This window comes from Camellia sinensis, chromosome 14, assembly GCF_055761805.1.
Source record: "Camellia sinensis isolate YWXY chromosome 14, ASM5576180v1, whole genome shotgun sequence".
NCBI lineage: Eukaryota > Viridiplantae > Streptophyta > Magnoliopsida > Ericales > Theaceae > Camellia > Camellia sinensis.
This window is the reverse complement of record NC_138974.1, coordinates 30,715,459-30,731,078: the sequence shown is the minus strand read 5'-3', so window position 1 is coordinate 30,731,078 and position 15,620 is coordinate 30,715,459. Positions and strand designations below refer to the sequence as shown.

At 38.5% G+C, this 15,620-nt stretch overlaps 1 pseudogene; it reads right to left on the bottom strand.

Annotated features, from left to right (window-relative positions):
* Positions 1-1,901: 1,901 nt before the first annotated feature.
* On the bottom strand, positions 1,902-3,343 carry LOC114270172 (putative LRR receptor-like serine/threonine-protein kinase RKF3; annotated as a pseudogene).
* Between the last annotated feature and the right edge of the window lie 12,277 nt (positions 3,344-15,620).

Sequence of the window (15,620 nt, the reverse complement as noted above, 5' to 3'; positions counted from 1 at the left end):
GGTCCGCTCCGTGACTTGCTTCTTGACGAGCAAGATCAACTCGGCAAGGAGCTCTAAGAGCGGGAGCAAGGTCCGCTCCGCGACTTGCTTCTTGGCGAGCAAAATCAACTCGGCAAGGAATTTCAAAGTCGGCGAGCAAGGTCAGTTCAGCGACTTTCTTCTTAGAGAGCAAGATCAGCTGGGCAAGGAACTCTAAGGTCGGCGAGCAAGGTCCGTTCCGCGACTTCCTTCTTGGCGAGCAAGATCAGCTCGGCAAAAAACTCCAAGGTCTGCGAGCAAGGTCCACTCCACGACGTCCTTCTTGGCGAGCAAGATCAACTCAGCAAGGAACTCCAAGGTCGGCGAGCAAGGTCCGCTTCACGACTTTCTTCTCGCCGAGCAAAATCCGCCCGGTAAGGAATTCCAAAGTTGAACAAAACACTACTTTCATCTTGTCATGCAAAATCAGTCTGAAAAGGAATTCTGATCTTTCCTTCAAAATGATTGTCAATTGCCCATTTTCCTCGGCCTTCTGACTGACGTCTTCCAAAACCAAACTCCTTAGATCTCTTCCATGGTTGTTTGCACCGCCATCCTTTGCGCTTCCCGCCAGCGAGTGTGCTCCTCCAACACATCCCTTAGGTCTTTCAAACGGTTAGAGCGTGAATATCCCAACGTCGTCGTCGGACGTAAGGGGTAGTAACTGCTGTCCCGTGTACGAGATGTCATCGTCGGCGTGACATAGTCTTCAGCTCTGAAGCTTCTCGTGATGAAGAGTGAAGGGGTGCGACGTCTATTCTGACTGTCGGAACGGCGGGAATGGGCGTGCTCACTATGGTTTCTCACTCTTGTGACGCCCTTTCCCTTCATCTGGCGTCTCATGGCCTCCACCCTTGTCGCCATTTTCTTAATGATGGTATCTTAGTCTTTCAACTTGTCTTCGAGGTGCCGAGTGTATGAATCTCGCTGTCGGCAACGCTCTTCTGCAACAATAGAGCGCCTATAACTCCTTGCGTGCTCGTTTCGTGCATCTCTGGGAAGACCTTGTGCGGAGGTCTCCAAATCAGCCATCGTTGGAATGGCGGACGGGCCATCTCTGCGCCAAACGGACTCTGGCGTGATGCCATCGATGGCGAGTAACGGAATGTCATCATGGTTCGCCATAAAAGATGACTGGAGAAGCTTGGAGGACAAGGTTTTGTCTGTCGACTTCCCACAGACGACGCCAATTGTATGGAGAGCAAATATTCCATAGAGCCCGTACTCCTTTCGTCCAAGCTCCTTATCTATCCAATCAACCTGGGAGCACAACGGCGGTGAGCTACCCGGCGGTGTGTGGCCAAAAAATTCCTCAGACAGTCAAGTTAGCACACACTCAGAGACAGAGAGAGAGAGGAAGAGAGTTTCTCTCACCAGATGAAGTTCCATCCCCAGCATGGGGGGCGCAGTCATGCTTGTATACTTTCTGCGTTCACCTTTGCACCCATTCGTCTATTGAGACGTAGAGCTGCTCTCCCATCTGTCAGCGTAAATCCAGCTAAACACTACCTAATCAAACCGCCAGACAACATTAGCGGGAACGGACGGCTGACAGCACCATCCCGGCCTCTTTCGACGTGCTGCCTAACGAGCCTAATAATGCTCATCGTTGAGCACCATCACTACCAAGCTCAGCAACACTTCGGTGCGACTCTGCTCCAGCCAAGTTAGGCCGGTCTACGGCAGATCACGATCACCGAGCTAAGACGAGCGAACAAGAGAAGACAAGTTGGCAGAGGATCATCTCGGCCAAGTTTGGTCTGGACTTCAGTCGAACAAGCTTCCTCTCGGCACAGCTTAGCCCAACTCGGCCCAAATACGCTTGGACCACTTTCAGCCCGGCCAGAACCGCGACCCAAGCTGAGATTACAGAAATCTCCCTCTCAGTATCCACAAGAACTTGACAGATTACTAGAACCACCACCACCACCACTGCTACTCGTTGTTCTCTCAATATCATCAATATTCGCAATCATAGAAATCGGTCTTTCAGGGATAGATGGAACCGGTAAATCTGTGTCTAAAATCTTCACAACTTGGTCCATTGTCGGCCTAGCATATAACTGTGGGTGAGAACATAGTACTGCAACCAATACATACTTCTCTGTAACTTCTGGAGGACCCAAATCTCTCATACCGTCTTCAATCACATCTAAAGCTTTCTCTTTCCTCACCAACGACCACGCCCACTCAGTCACAAGTGTGGGTTGGTCTTCATTAACTGCCATAAGCGCTTTCTTCCCACTTAAAAGCTCAAGAAACACTACCCCATAGCTGTAAACATCGCTCCTCTCTGTCAACTGCCCATATAAAGCATACTCAGGGGCAACATAGCCCATTGTCCCGGCTACTCTAGTGCTCAAATATGTCATCCCCTCTAGTTTAAACTTTGCAAGCCCAAAATCAGCCACTTTCGGCTCAAACTTCTTATCCAAAAGTATATTACTTGCTTTAATATCTCTATGAATAATAGCCGGTTGAGCACCATAGTGCAAATAAGCTAACCCACGAGCCGTGCCAAGCGCAATCTTTTGGCGAATTAGCCAGCTTAGCTTATTCACATTCAACCCGAATAGGTGATCATGAAGACTACCATTCTTCATCAAATCACACACAATTATCCTCTGGTGGCCTTCTAATGGAGTCGTTGCAGTGCAATACCCTCTCAAAGCCACAAGATTCACGTGTTGAACACTGGCAATCACCTCTACATCATGTGTGAAACTCGCATCCCCTACCAATGAACAATTCTTGAATCTCTTCAATGCAACTTCAGACCATCTGGTAATACCCCTTTGTACACATTCCCATACGCTCCACTTCCATTTATGTTTTCCCTAGAGAAATTCTTAGTTGATTGCTTGGTTTCATCAAATGTGTACCTAACCAAAGTGGTACTTCCACTAATGGAATCCAACCCAAAAGCCAAACTAGTTTCAGCCTCCGTTTGGGAAGTGGGTTGACTTTTTGGCTTTTTGGCTTTTTTGGCTATTTTAGCCTGAGCTTAAAAGCTTGGTTTGGGAAGGGCTTTTTGGCTTTTTGGCTTTTTTTAGTTTTTTTGTGAGAGAAGAATGTAATGATTATGAGTTGGATGTGATGTTTTGTTTGTTATGGCTAAAATAGCCTATTTTGTTTTTTGTGGCTAAAATAGCCAAAAAAACCTGCAAACCCACTTGCCAAACACAACACTTGGAAATCGTCCTCTGCTGCCTCAATTCTTCTCTTGGTGATGACTACGACTCGCTACAGATGAACCTCATGATCTTGGCTACTTTTTTATGCATACAACAATCTTCAATTCAACGTCCCCGAATGAGGCAGGCATGTTCTCAATATAGATTATGCACTAATTATGTAAAATTTTGTGAAATTAAACACCAACTGATTTCCACTTGCAAGTTGTGCAGCTTCCAAAAGGCGGCCGAGGCAGCCTGAAGTTGGTGAAAAAATATGAAAAATCGTCTTTTTGGAAAAGGTACTATGTAGAGCTTTTTAATGCAGATGAATACAATGTAACCGGGGGATTAAATGGACTTCATCGGCAGAAACAACTGGATTTGGAAGCCTGAAATCACTGGTTTGAGAACTTCGTTGATCTATAGAAGCATCATGCAGTCACAAAAGAAACAAGTGTTTTTTTTTTTTCATTTTCATTCTTTGTTTTTTGTGTTTTAAGAAACAAATTTAATGAAAATTCGAAAGCATGCATTCTTTTTTATACTAATTATGCCATGTTTGGTTTGTGTTTTGAAATATGTTTTTGGAAAAAAAAATTCAAAAATATGTTTGGTTATAAATTTTCTCAAAAAAAATCTAAAATTACTTCTCTCTCTATTACACATCAATCAATCATTTTTTCTCTCTCTTCTCTCATTCTCAATAACCTATTACACATCAATCAATCATTTTTTCTCTCTCTTCTCTCATTCTCAATAACTTTTTCTCTTACACGTATCTACTCAACTATAACAAAATATCAAATCATTCCAAACTTTAAAACTATTTTTAAAATATATAACCAAACAAACCGAAAAAATTTCTAAATTAAATTTTTTAAAAAAAAATTTATCTCAAAACACAAACCAAACACACCCATCATTTTTGTGCGAAAATAGCTGTCGGAAGCAACTTTTTATTGTTTTAGACTCTTTGAAGTGACTTGTCTTTGTTTATGCCGGAACTACATTCACGTTGCACTACAACATATAAGAGTTTTAGAAACTAAATGTTTTGATCTTTAAAAGTGAAAATTTTGTTGTAAAAGATATTTAGGGACCAATTTTTATCGTCAGGAGGATAGTCACTAAAAGGTCGTCCTAAAAAGTAAAAAACAAAGTTTTTAGTGATAGAATTTTGAAAATGTCACTAATAAATAGACTTTTAGAGACAAAATAATTTTGTCTCAAAATGATTTATTTTTTGAGAGAAAAAATTTGATCCCAAAAAGATAATAATTCATTACTAATGTCCAATTTTCATTACTAAAAATATAATAACAACACTTTTCGTGCAAGAAATGAGGTTGGAGAGAGTATCTTAGATTTTGCGTTGGCTTTTGACCTGGTGGTGGCCAATACTATGTATAAGAAGAGGGAGAAGCATTTGATAACCTTTAAGAGTGGGTCAATTAAGAGCCAAATAGATTACTTCTTAGTGAGAAAAGTGGACCGTCTAAAATGCAATGATTGAAAGGTGATTCTTGGAGAAAGCCTGGCCTCTCAACATAGGATTTTGGTACTAGATTTATGTTTTAGAGGGTAATACCAAGCTATGAAGGATGGTTGGCATCGTAGGACGAGATGGTGGGACCTAAAAGGGGATAAATTAGAAATATTTAATAATAGAATGGATAATGAAGGTACTTGGGACTTGGAAGATGATACTAACACTATGTGGAACTCGATGGCCAATTGTATGAGAAAAATCTCAAGGGAAGTGCTTGGAGAGTCGAAAGGGATGGGACCCAGCTTTCGGGATATTTGGTGGTGGAGGGAAGAGGTTCAAGCGGTAGTTAAGGCAAAAAAGAGTACTTTAAAAAGTGACAGAATGATAGAACTGAGTAAAACATTAAGAGCTATAGATTGGCTAATAAGGAGGTTAAAAAAGTAGTGAGAGAGGCTAAGTTGAAAGCTTATGATGACCTATACACTAAATTAGATAGTAAGGAGGGAGAGAAGCGGGTATACGAACTTGCTAAGATACGGGAGCGGAAAACAAGAAATTTTAATCAAGTTAAGTGCATCAAGAGTGAGGATTCTAAGGTATTGGTGAAGGATGAAGACATTAAGGAAAGATGGAAGAACTATTTTGAGAAACTATTAAATGAGGAATATGGAAATACGACAATAGGGGAAAAAGTAGTCAGTAATACGATAAACCAAGACTATAGGTTCTATCGCAGGATTAGGAACTTTAAAATGAAAATTACACTTAAGAAGATGAAATCAAATAAGGCTTTAGGACCCGATGATATCCCTATTGAAGCTTGGAAGTGTTTGGGTAAAAAGGGGGTTGCTTGATTGACTAGGTTGTTTAGCAAAACTTTGTTGACTATGTACAGGCCAGATGAGTGGAAGAATAGTATTTTAGTGCCAATCTATAAGAATAAAGGAGATGTTCAAAATTGCAACAACTATAGAGGAATCAAGTTAATGTGTCATATAATGAAAGTGTGGGAGAGGGTGATGGAGCGCCGATTGCAAGATATAACAGAGGAGTCAGAAAGTCAATTTAGATTTATGCATGGCAGGTTAACAATGGAGGCGATTTATCTTTTGAGGAGAGTAATAGAAAAGTATAGAGAAAAGAAAAGAGGCATTCATATGGTGTTTATCGACCTTGAGAAAGCATATGATAGAGTGTCCCGGAATATAATATGGTGGGTGTTAGAGAAGAAATAGGTGACAAAAGATTACATTGATGTAATTAGGGACATGTATAAAGAGGTGGTGACCACTATTAGATCGCTTGCTGGAGAGACAAATGAATTCCTATCATGTAGGGTTACACTAAGGATCTACCTTAAATCTTTATCTTTTTGCTTTTGACGAGAAATATTCAGGATGACGTGCCATGGTGTATGCTTTTTACAGACGATATTGTGCTAGTGGATGAGACTAGAGAAAGAGTTAACACAAAGTTGGAGATTTGGAGAAAAGCTCTTGAATCTAAAGGATTCCAGATAGGCAGAACTAAGACAGAATACATGGAGTGTAAATTTAGTAACAGTAACAATGAAAGCAGAGGAGAAGTGAAGATTGAGAACCAAGAACTCCCTAAGAGTGAACATTTTCATTATTTATGGTCAATTATCACAACAGTGGGGGAGATTGATGTAGATGTAGCCCATAGGATTAAGGCGGGATGGTGTAAGTGGAGAAGTGCGTCTCAGGTTCTGTGCGATAAACAAATACCCACTAGACTAAAAGGTAAGTTCTATAGAATGGCTATTAGACCAGCGATGTTGTATAGAACGAAATGTTGGGCAACCAAGAAACAACATGTAGATAAAATGAGTGTGGCTAAGATGAGGATGCTAAGATGGATATGTGACAAGACTAGACAAGACAGAATTAGGATTGAGTGTATTCGGGAATAGGTAGGAGTAATATCGATAGAAGATAAGTCGAAAGAGAATCGATTGAGATGATTTGGTCACATTCCACGAAGACCAACAGAGGCAGTAGTGAAAAGATGCGATGCTGTAACAGTAGATGGGAGTATTAGGAGACGATGTAGACCTAGATTGACGTTGGCTAGCGTTGTAAATAGAGATATAGATCTACTTAATTTGACTAAAGAAATAGTCTTTGATAGGGCCGCGTGGAAAAGAAGGATTCATGTAGCAAACCCCATTTGATGGGACTTAAAACTTGGTTTAGTTTGGTTTAGTTATTTGTCTCTCTTTTTTATAATAATTTTTTATAAGGACTTTTTAGACGTGTTTTGTGTTTGTAGAATGATTATTTGGTACTAGTCATGATACAAGTAAATTTATCTCATAAATGATTGAGATATTTTGACTTTTGTTTGTGAGTTTAAATTAATTTTTAGTTTATTTGTGTTAGTTAGTATTAAAATATGATGGAGGAACTATAAGTAGTTGAATCGTATGTTTGAAAAAAAAAATTATAGTGAAAGTTTGAGTAAGACTTTTTGATAAATAAGTCTAGTTCACATGACCTGCTTGTAATTAGTTCACATGACCTGCTTGTAATTGCTTCCAAAATTAATCGACAATGTAAACTAGGATTAGTGAAAAAAGTAAATGTGTTTTGAACCATAGAGGCCTTTTCAAGAAGTTGACAAATTTGATCTGGCCCAATAATGATGCGCACCTTGGGCCTTCAGTTTATTAAATAAATTTGGGTCACGGAAGAAGTTGATGGGTTGTCATGCCACTGGAACTTTGGGGTTTTCCTTTTCCCTTTTTAAATAGACTAGCTCTCTTCTTCTTCTTCTTCTTCTTCTTCTTCTGCTTCTTTTTCTTTTTTTCTCAATGCTTTAGATTTGTCAAGAGAAAGTAAAGTTAAATGAAAATAAAATTATTTTACTAGTAACTAAACAAAAAAACAATTTTTTGACAAATATCGATTCATTTTCTTCACCTAAACAAAAGAAGAAAAATAATCCCCTTAATTTTCTATTCATATATTTTCTTTATCCTTTTCTTTTCTCTAAGCAAATCTACGATTCAAACACCACTTTTGTTGCAATTCTTCTTTTGTACACCCCTAAAGCATTCACCCAAGAAATATGACATATTCGAAAGAAAACTCTTTAAAAAAAAAAAAATACTGTTTATTACCTGACTACCATGCTAATTTTGACTGTCTAATCAAACTAGTTGTTGCTGTGAAAATGGTGCACGTTTGGCAATTGCTCTTGGGCCAGTTTTTCCAGCTTTTTTTAATTAATTAATAATTATTAAGTATGACAATAAGATTATGAAGAAAGAGATTTTAATCCTGTTTGTTTATCATGTTAATTCTTCCTCCAATTACATAATTCAGTCGGTTACTAATCACACCATATATACATTTTAGGTGCATGACATCATGAATACAAGTAAAAAATATATATTTTTTACTTGGAGCTTAAACCAAGTTATCTAGAAGCCACATAAAGAATTTGCAATTAGGATATAAGTTGTCATTTTAGGGAGGGGAAGGACAAAAAATAATATTTACTATCCCTAGCTTAGCTCACAAGGCTTGAAATTGTAATTGTAGACATTTTCTAACTGTTAGTTCTTTCAGTATGTATTATCTGGAATTTGGATAAATCTCCATTATCAACCTGTATTTAGGCCCGGATGAGTCAAATGATTCGTCCAGATTGTTACAGTAGTTATAACATTGTGCCAAAGCTAACTATACAACTGTCGATTTTCTTACCAATAAAAAACATGACTTGATCATACCATAGTGTAAATCAAAACAAAAAACACAGAATATGCAGCGGATTAAAATGATCAGATCATACCTTCTTGATGATAGAACCTTCTTGGATAAATCACGTGCTTCCAGGAAACTTCTTGATGAACCAACCCAGCAGTGGAGTGATATCACAGATTGAATATCACCCACACTAACCACAGTGTCAAAGACTTGATCGTTGTGTTTTTGGGAGAGAGTCAGTGTATGGGTTGAAACAGACTCAACGTTGTTTTTCTCTTAGATTACCCATAACCATATATCAAATATTTAATATATTATAATATCTATCCATATCAGTTAAGATACAGATAATATCTAATATATATTATATCTATCTATATCAGTTCAAACTGATAACGTCTGTTTCAAGAGTGGTTATCCTAAATAGGTTTGATTTCAAAATCAAAACCTATTTGGATAAGGATTCAAAATCAAATTTAATGGTCATGCCACATGGGCGCCCATTACTAACATCTCCCACTCGCACATGAGTTGGCATGACACTGCCACATCTCTATCTCAATCTCCCCAAAAACGAACAATCTCATACTAGCCAATGCACCGTGCGACCGCTGAGAACACCTGCATGTGGGAGCTCTATACTAGAAACTCAAAATGAGCCAGCATAGAGACATCAACCCAAAAAAGAAAAGAAATAGTGTCTCATATACCCCAGACCCATCTAATTACACCGGTCCAAAAAACATCTCTAATCCCTCAAAAAGAGCATGTTTGACCCTCTAAATTCTTGCAATATATTCACACTCAATTCGTCTCTCATACAGAGCGATATGAGTTGCCGGCAGTGAATATACAACAGTGGTGTAATACTAGATGATCTTCCCTTTGCACTCATGCCATTTAGTTTAGAATTGACCGCTTTCCCAGTGATGTCCCTTAAGGCCGAATCATGCATGACCGCAGGCAACATACCAAAGTAGCAGAACATCAACCCCTTACCTTATGACATAGTCAAAAGTCACAAAAGGGTACATAAATGAAAGTCATATCAATAATGACACGTAAGACTCACACGGTGAGGAAGCAGGGATCCATTCTCTCACCTCATTACTCGGTCGCCAAGCACATATAGTATGAATACATGCTACGGTGGAGTAACTCTTCCATAAAGAGTGACGTCATACTCGATACACCGTACAGATATTAGTCTAGTCGCTTTCTAGCGTCTAACCCGAATTCTCTATTTGCTCGCCTTCTAGGCGCCAAATGAGATCTCGCATCTGGCTAATCATAACAGGCACAACATGGAAAGTGGGTACTAACATCCATGTTTGGTCCTTAACACGACCTCATCTTGGTTATAACCAAGGCGACATACATAGTGGATGATTTAAGCCTCTCTTGGCTCCAAATAAAAATAAACCACCAGTCTCATCCTTGCTCGCTCCCAAGCGCCAAGGGCGATTGCTCGTGTGAGTGAGCCAATCTTGCCTGCTGACATCATCATTTGCTAATCATTATGACACAAACCATAATAGTGTCAACATCCCATCATCTCAAAATAAGTGATCGATTTTAAAAAAAAATTGACCACAGCTTGCGCAATTATGGATTTCAAACATAAGCCTTATCAGCACCTCTTGCGATAAGTATACACAACGGAATCCACCATGTGCGCCTCACATGAAATGATTTAAGATCACTACCTCTTGCGCAATAACCTCTCTAAAGATATTTTTGGTGACCAATTTGCGTTTATTCTTAATGCGCCCAACTAGCGCAGATGCGCCCAACTAGCGCATTGAATTTTACAAGGAGCAAATTAAAATGCTTCTAATATAGCATTTTATCCACAGTCTAATGAGCAAGGTCAATGTCTAAACAACTCAGTTGACCATTTACCAAAGATAACACTTATCATGCCGAATACGCCCACATAGCGTACTTTAGGCTCCCATTACAAAGAAAATCAAGGAATATAGGTCCTCCCAAAGACAATCCGAGGATTCACTCAATAGCTAAGGCTCTGGCTTTTACCGATAGGTAAGTCAATGGATTTGCAATTTTGCATCTAGAATCATTCTAGGATATTCTCTATGTAAGTCATCGAAGACAAACCGAGAATTTTCCTAAAACAATCCCTAAGGATCGTACATCCGAGCATATAAATTACATCACCCATGTCCATCATATCTAAAATAGAGGACTGCCCACCCTAGATGGCGACTACCTTATAAATTCCTGGCTCATAATGACTAAGTAAGGAAAAATTTCTTTTGGACCATTGATCATGCCTCAGTGGTCTTCATCGATCATCGTTGCCCTATCATGGCTTGACGAAATCTAAGAACCACTGTTTGGATAACTGTTTTAGGCTGTAAAAGATTTATTGGAACCAGCAACCTTTTTGCGCTCCTAACTTTTCACCATAAAAGCAGAAGGTAAATCCTTACGGATCTACTTATCCAATTCTCTAATGAAAAAACGGGTCACAATGTCCACAAATCAATGTTCCGAACTTATGTCAATCATAGCCTAAGTCAAAATAACCTCACTCCCCAGGAGGAAGTCTTCTCATGGTCAACACTTTCCTCAATGGTGCGACCATTCGGTATCTAGCGAGCCTTATGCCTCAACAATGACTATCCAAATTACGCATAACTTTATAACAGTTTTGCGTCATAATGGAAAGTCAACCAAATTATAAAAATGGTTAATCCTCAAAGACTTTGTCTTAAACTGCGCAACATTGATCCACTTTCTAAAAACAGGGGACTAGAGCCTTTGGCATTATCCTAGGCTCTTTATCATCTTGCGGAGCAATCATGAATGTTTCCCTCTCAATCACCCAGTGATGACGTGGAAAATTTTCACATTTGCTACCACGCAACTAAGAATGTAGAGTATTCTGCTCTAATGGAGTAATCCATTAGTAGACACATCGCTCCCACTGTCCCTAGGATATTGGAAATTTCTTTCCATTCTCAACTAGGCTACATAGAGCGCTATGCTTGGAATTCTCCATCTTATAGAGTTCCGAAAACTCTATTCACGTCACCTTTACTAATAAAACTTTATGTGACTTAGTTACACTACCACAAAGCTGCTTACCTATATGCACATGACCCGGAGGGTTTGCATGACCGCATACAATAATGCGCCACACGACCCTTTGTGTTTACAAGACAGCATACAATAATGCGCTATAGAACCCTAGGTCTTAACTTCGCAATCTTATGAGAAGTAGAATAAAGATAAGCTGCTTAATGGTTACAGATCGCCCATAGATGGCTCTCTGCTAACCCATTACTCAAAAATGGAGTGTAAAATCTGATATGGAGGGCACTTAGTTAGGGATATAGGCAACAAACTAGTGCAATTCCCAATTGGGAAACATTTGCGCCATTATCTACCTAACATTAACAATATTTAATTCCTTATCTCTACTACACCAGTGTGTTGTTGAGTACTAGGAATAATCAATGTTCTAAGCATCCATCTCTCTTCACAGAGTTTTTCTGAAAAAATAACTCAAATAGATACTCGCCACCTTGGTCAAAACTAAAAGCACAAAAAACTCTTATCTAATTGATCTCGACCTCATATGTGCAATGTCAAAAATCATCTCAAAACTTTTGACTTATGGGAGATCAAATAGTCTTGACTCAGATGCGTATCGTAATCTATAAATGTGTCGAGATTGAGGCTTAGCTATTGTACCCTCACACATATCTAGTCACAAAATATCATAGTGGACTAAATGCGCCAAAACAAATGACCTTCTGCGGCTTTCCTACTTACTTGTGCGCACCCATTGCGAACAAAGTTACACATTCACATGAGAGCAGGATGTCATAAGCGAGTGGGCCCGAGAAGGCCTACTCAAACCATCGTGTCATCATCTCATTAATGTGATTAAGTATAATAAGCCACTGGTTCATGACCAATGTCATAAACTAATTCCAATCATCTTAATGTGTGAGTTCTCGAAGACAAGTTTTAAAGGTTTAGGCCCAACTAGGTAATGACTCACGACTAAGTCATATTCACTAGATCATAAAAAGGATGTCATGGAGATATCAACTGCGCCTAAGTCGCAAATTTAACTAGTAAGTGCTAATCCCCTGCACCTTCAAGTCAATTTTATTCTCCATACACTTTAATACATCTAGTTGAAAGATGACGATACTCCTGTTGCCATCTCTATTTCTCGTTTCATAGTTACTTGCAATTAATTCTACTATCCACAAGAAGGAGAGAATAAGCTATCAACTATGATAGCTCCTGAAGTAACTTAAGCGCGAATTAGGCTAAAGAGTCTAATTCAACACAATGCTCTTACAAGTGATGCGTTAAATTCTTAGAGTCATAACAACCTTGTCTGCCTTAACCTTTTCATTACTATGCTGCAACGTTTGCGCTTAGTGGTAAATGTTATTCAAAACGTTAGCCTAGTAAAGGAATCACACAAAGAAGCACCTCATCCATGTTTCACACTCAAGTGTGGAAACAGTAAGTGTCCACACTTAGACAAGTTGGCAATGCTAATAGATTTTGCAGCCACTAAGCGCTAATCTTTTCACTCAGTGTTAATAGATTTTGCAGCTTCTAAGCGCTAATCTTTTAACTTCATGTGATATTTCAACGCACACTATTATAGTGCATGAAATTTCGCTCAATCCACTCCCAATAATTGGGTAGAGAGCAAAACACTGCTCGTACTGGCTACTCGTCTTACACTTAATGACTAATTTATTTAAGCTCGCATTTCTTGGATGACGTGACTCTTGAATGTTACTTCATCCAATGATGTAACATTATTTACAAGTCAAATTACAAAGTCAATCCGCGCAGCTCATTAGTCAAGATCATATACAGATCTATTGAGGGCTTACTAATTTCATAACTCCAAAACTCGCCAACCAAAACTATGTAGCGTGCCGCTAACTATAGCGCACACATTAGTTTTTGTTGTGCCAAACAAGGCAACAAAAACACGGCGACTTTGAGTCATGTTTCCTTACTTTGGCTCAATTAAGGTTTGACCTAAAGTCTCCAAGACTTTTTCTCATCTAAAGAATGGGATTAGTTTGTTCACATTTGAACATCTCTACTAAGTCTAGGTCAACCAAATTAACTTCCATAAGCTAAATCAATTTAGAGAGAAATTCGCATTGGGATTAATTTGATTAGCATAATATAATTTTGCCGCAAAAATCTAAATTAAATAGTGACAATATTACACAAGTCGCAAGATCGAAAATCCGCTATGCTCGTAATCATCTCTTGCGCCACAAGTGACAATTATCCAAAATTTAGTTTAATTTATGCGCAAAATATTGGTTTTCGGGAGTTAATCTACAAAGATTTCTCTCAACCGAATAACCTCCCACTGACTATGGCATATACAAAGCATGATAAATTCCATACAATAGCATTTTAATGTAAATCTACAAATAACTCATGCTATATTTATTTAATAATGGAATTCTAATAAATAAATAAATAATCATGCTCTTCTAATTACAACATATTACAAACCCAAAAAAAATATGCTGTATTCAATATTTAAATTATGCCATAACAGAAAGTACATCATCCTGAAATTTTCTGGAATTTTCTGGTATTTTCTGGAATTTTAAATAACTAATTAAACACACATAAAATTAGAAATAAAAAATCCAGAAACTAGTAAACAGAAACAATATTCAGATTATGCCATAATTAAAATGTACATTGTTCTGAAATATTCTGAAATTTTTCTGAAATATTCTGGAATTTTAAATGACTAATAAATACACATAAAATTAGAAATAAAAAATCCAGAAACTGATAAAATGAGACAATATTACCAGTAGATATTAAAACATTTCAGAAGTACACAATAAAAATTTCAACCCCAGAAAATTAATCATGCAACACCAGATGCATTTTAAAGCAAAAAAAAAATGCATTATTAACACAGGAAAAATATTACATATTTTTGTAAAATTTTCAAAATTTTACATAATATAGAAAATTAATTCTGAGTCTAAGGGTACCAACTATGCTTAAAACAAAGCTATAACGAATAAATTATGGCCAATTAACGCAATTCAGAATTAAAAAACAAACAAACAGAGCCTTAGAGCCAAGCCAGCGCGGAAAAACGGCTCGGCTCGGCTCGGCGCCGCTCAGCGCAAGTCGGCTCAAGGATCGGCTCGGCGCGCGGCTCAGCCTCGGCTCGGCGCGCGGCTCCAGCACGCGGCGCGCGTGCGGGCGCGGACGGCGCGCGTGCGTGGACAGCACCGCCGACGCGCGCGTGATAGCGCGTGCAGGCGCGTCAGCATGGCATCCCGCGCGTGTAGGCGCGTGGAAGCGCGTGGGCGCGCGTGTCTTCGGCGTGGTGGCGCGTGAAAGCCACGCGCCGCCTTCCAGTGTGCTGACTGTTCCGATTTTTGTACTGCCGGACTCCTTTTTCCAAAATAAAATCATTTATGCTCTTAAAAATGACATTAATGATCATAAAAATAAAATATTTTGGATCTCCACATCTTTTATAAATATACACATGATAAAAGAAAGCACGAAAATATCCATTATTTGCTCTGATACCAATGTAAATCAAAACAAAAAACACAGAATATGCAGCGGATTAAAATGATCAGATCATACCTTCTTGATGATAGAACCTTCTTGGATAAATCACGTGCTTCCAGGAAACTTCTTGATGAACCAACCCAGCAGTGGAGTGATATCACAGATTGAATATCACCCACACTAACCACAGTGTCAAAGACTTGATCGTTGTGTTTTTGGGAGAGAGTCAGTGTATGGGTTGAAACAGACTCAACGTTGTTTTTCTCTTAGATTACCCATAACCATATATCAAATATTTAATATATTATAATATCTATCCATATCAGTTAAGATACAGATAATATCTAATATATATTATATCTATCTATATCAGTTCAAACTGATAACGTCTGTTTCAAGAGTGGTTATCCTAAATAGGTTTGATTTCAAAATCAAAACCTATTTGGATAAGGATTCAAAATCAAATTTAATGGTCATGCCACATGGGCGCCCATTACTAACACATAGCATCTACCTTTTCCTTACTAAAACACGTGTTTGTGTGTCTGTTTATCAGTTTATAAACAGGATTTCATTATATGCTTTTCAAAGAGAAGGTTGAAACATAGTTACTAGTTTGTGGGT